Raw genomic sequence first — 4,544 nt, forward strand, 5'->3', positions numbered from 1 at the left:
GTGTGTGTGTGTGTGTGTGTGTGTGTGTGTGCACGAAGCGAGCAATGATTTTGACATACTCTCTACAGGCAATAGAAAGTTAAGGATCTACCTCAGAAATATGAAAGAGGTTTCCGCGGCGCCGGGGGAAATGAAAATGATTACTGGCTGGTTGTTCCACTATCCAAGAAAGCCTACTAACGTCACAGTATGCCCGTTAAAGACGTCTGCCCGGCGTCGTGAAGACAGTTCTATGTCTTCTTCACATTCGTTGGTGCTCAGATTAAAATTGATAAGGTGGTAAGCCATGTGAATGTTCTTTTATTGTATCTGTCACCATAGGGTTTTAAAACAAAACTCGTGGGATCCTCTCTTCAGTCTGTACGTATACTCTGGTTTGCGAGGCGATGCTCTCGAGTTTGATTCAGACGTAGATCTGGGAGATTGTTTTCTTTCTCTTCTTCACTTTGAAGCAAGATGCTGTATACTGTCTGCATTTTATTATGCAAGAACACATGACCACGAGACAGCTAAAAAAATGTAGTGTTCACTATGGCAATAAATGCACTCTCTCCAGGGAGAGAAGCTCGAATTTTATGCAGACGAATATGTTGTGCGAACTATTGTGACATTAGAAAAAAAAGTATGTATTGCAAAGTGAAAAAAATGTGAGCGCATTTGTGTGTGTGTGTGTGTGTGTGTGTGTGTGTGTGTGTGTGTGTGTGTGTGTGTGTGTGTGTGTGTGTGTGTGTGTGTGTGTGTGTGTGTGTGTGTGTGTGTGTGTGTGTGTGTGTGTGTGTGTGTGTGTGTGTGTGTCCTGTTTTTGTCTATTAATATCTATTGTGGATTTTTCTCTGACGAGTTTTAACTTCTTTATTTGACAAATGTTAACATCTTGTTTCATAAGAAGCTTGTGACTAAAAAAAAAAAAAAAAACAAAAAAAATTCCATGTGGATTAATTAATAAAGTATTTTTCGTTTGATGTGATTTGACACTCTCTTCCGGAACCAGAAAGTTACAGACTAGACCTTCGTTCAGGGGGAGGGGGGGAGGGGAGGGAGAGATGGCACCAAGGGAAATGACAGACGACATGAAGATGGTTAATGGCTGGTCGTTTCGTTGTCCGAAGCAAGCTGACCAGCACCACATGAGACCCAGTTAAAGGCTTTCCCCAAGGTGTTGTGAAGACGTTTCTATGTCTTCTTCGCTTCCGTCGGGACTCAAATTAGAAACGATAAAGTTACAAGCTATTTGTTTCTGGTTGGACGGGTTGCGGAAGTTTTTTTTTATCCTTTCTGTCTCTGTCTCTGTGTCTGTGTCTGTCTCTGTCTCTGCGTCTGTGTCTGTCTCTGTGTCTTCTCTCTCTCTCTCTCTCTCTCTCTCTCTCTCTCTCTCTCTCTCTTCTCTGTCTTCTCTCTTTTTCCCCTCTGTCTCTCTCTTTCTTCTCTCTCTCTCTCTCGCTCTCTCTTTCATCTCTCTCCCTCTCTCTTTTTTTCTCCCTCTCTCTTTCTCTCTCTTTTCTTTTCTTTTTGTCTTTCTTTCGTTCTGTTTTTTTTTTTTTTTTATTTTTTTTATTAATGATTCCTATTTTCCTCTTTGTTCCATATCCCACTAATTCATTATCGTTTTGTCTCTTCTCCACCCCTTCCGGACCCTTCGCCGCCATCTCCCCCATCCCCCAACCCTCCCCCGCCCTCCCCACCCCAACTCCACACACACGTTTGCATCTTTCCAGAATGAAGAAAAGGGAGAGAGAGAGAGAGAGAGAGAGAGAGAGAGAGAGAGAGAGAGAGAGAGAGCAAGACAGGGAGGGAGAAGAAAGACAGAGAGAGAGAAGAAAGAGAGACAGAGAGAAAGAGAGAGAGTAGATACAGAGAAGAGAGAGACTGTGAGAGAGACAGACACAGAGAGAGAGGGAGAGAGAAGAAAGAGAGATAGAATGAGAGAGACAGACAGACAGAGAGAGAGACAGAGACAGAGAGATACAGAGATATACAGAGAAGAGAGAGACTGACAGAGAGAGACAGAGAGAGAGGGGGAGAGAGAAGAAAGAGAGAGAGAGAGAGCGAGAGAGAGAGAAAGTGAGAGAGAAGAAAGAGAGACAGACATACAGACAGAGAGAGAGACAGAGACAGAGACACACACACACACAGACGCAGTTCCCAGGGCGCACAATAGTGTGATTATCAGGCCATTCGACCATACAATGGAGTGAGCACACACACACACACACACACACACACACACACACACACACACACACACAGATAGAGCTAGAGACAAAGTGACAAAGTGACACAGAGATAGAAACAGACAGAGTGAAACAGAGAGATGGACACATGGACAGAGAAAGACAGAGAGACATAGACAAGAGACATAGAGATAAGAGACAAACATAAAAAACCGAAGAATCCCATAACTGTGTTTATTTCCAACATCGTCCAGGTTTGAAAAAAAAATTCACAAAAAAACTAAAAAAAAAGAAAGACAACAAAATGCAAAAAAAAAAAAAAAAAAAAGAAAAGAAAAAAGAAAGTCATCTTTCAATTTCATTGAATATAAAACAACGAAGAACATCAAACACAGAAGAGGACAGGCAGGTTCTGGTAGTTGGGGGGTAGGGGTGGGGGGAGGAGGTGTGGGGGGGAGGAAACCCTAGGCATGGGGGTGGGGGGGTGTTAGATACAGAGTAAAGGAGAAACAGACTGATAGATAGAGAGAGAGATGGGGGGTGGGGGGGGGAGGGATAGATAGATAGATAGAGAGAGAGAGAGAGAGAGAGAGAGATAGAGAGAGAGAGGGGTGGGTGGGGAGGGGGAGACATAGAGACAGGCTAACAGACAGACGGACAGGGAAGGAGGGAGAGAGATATGTGTGTATATATATATATATATATATATATATATATATATATATATATATATATATATATATATATATATATATACAGAGAGAGAGAGAGAGAGGGAGGCAAACAGACAGACTGACAGACAGACAAAGACAGACAGATAGATAGATAGATAGAGAGAGAGAGAGAGAGAGAGAGAGAGAGAGAGAGAGAGAGAGAGAGAGGATGAGAGCGGGAGGGATGGAGAGACAGAGAGACAGACAGACAGAGACAGAAACAGACAGACCGACAGCCAGACAGAGAAGGAACAACACGGAACGAAACGGAAACGAATTTTATTTTTCACCAGGGCAGTGGAGTAAGCACATATTTTAAAAAAAATTCTTTTTTACAACCAGCCCTCAAAAACAAAACACTGAACAAGAGTAAAGAAATAGCCCCCCTCCGCCCCCCGTCCCCTCCCCCTCCGCCCCCACTCCCCATTCCCCGAAAAAATAAAATGAACGTATGAAGAAAAGGAGAAAAAAAAAAAAAGTAAGCATGGACATGACCTACTTTGAACACGCACACTTCATGAGAGAAGGTGAGAGAGAGAGAGAGAGAGAGAGAGAGAGAGGGGCAGGAGCAAAGAGTGGGACAGAGACAGCGAGAGAGACAGAGACAGGGACATAGATAGATAGAGAGAGAGAGACACACAGAGAGAGACATACAGAGAGAGAGATAACAGGCAGACATAGGGACAGACAGACAGAGACAGACACACACAGAAGAGCATACAAATAGAGAGGGGTGTTGTGTGTGGGAGGGGGGGGGGGGAATTTTGTTGTTGTTTCAAACTGACTTCCACAATATTCACTGAGCATCTGAAACCTCACTCATGCTCAAGACAAACGTGATTCCATCCCGGCTACAAAAGATTTACTCACATTGAATTCAATTAGCGACGAACCATGATAATTCATCTGCAAATCTCGGCCTGCAACTCAACTCCTGCGCGTTCTTGTGAAAATGACTGGTTTTTGACTCACTTGTGTAAACAAAGTGAGTCTATGTTTTAACCCGGTGTTCGGTTGTCTGTGTGTGTGTGTGTGTGTGTGTGTGTGTGTGTGTGTGTGTGTGTGTGTGTGTGTGTGTGTGTGTGTGTGTCCATGTGTCTGTGTGTCTGTGTGTCCGTGGTAAACTTTAACATTGACATTTTCTCTGCAAATACTTTGTCAGTTGACACCGAATTTGGCATAAAAAATAGGAAAAATTCAGTTCTTTCAAGTCATCTCGTTTGAAAACAATATTGCACTTCTGGGATGGGCACAAAAAAAAAAAAAAATAAAAAAGAAGCCTAATTATATGCAAACTGCATTTACTGTTATATTTATATTTTTTGTATTCTCTAAACTTGGCACTTTGACCTCTTATTCTGACACAACAACAAGAGGAGTCATTATTATCATTTTTTGTTCAAACAGGAACTTCTTTTGCTAAGCATGGAATTTTTTATTTTATTTTGCAAACGTTTTGGTGCAGATAGTAAAAAAGGGAAGTTACTCTGTAATTAATACTAGGGGACTTAATTTATCACAAGTGAGACTTGAAGGCCTTGCCTCTCTTGTTTTTTTGTTGTTGGTTTTTTTTTTGGTGTGGAGTGTGGATTTCAACGAAGTCTCCAACTGTTCAGGAAATGTACGCCGATTTCGTAGACCTCGAATATGATATCTTGAA

Source organism: Babylonia areolata, chromosome 26, assembly GCF_041734735.1.
Source record: "Babylonia areolata isolate BAREFJ2019XMU chromosome 26, ASM4173473v1, whole genome shotgun sequence".
Taxonomy (NCBI): Eukaryota; Metazoa; Mollusca; class Gastropoda; order Neogastropoda; family Buccinidae; genus Babylonia; species Babylonia areolata.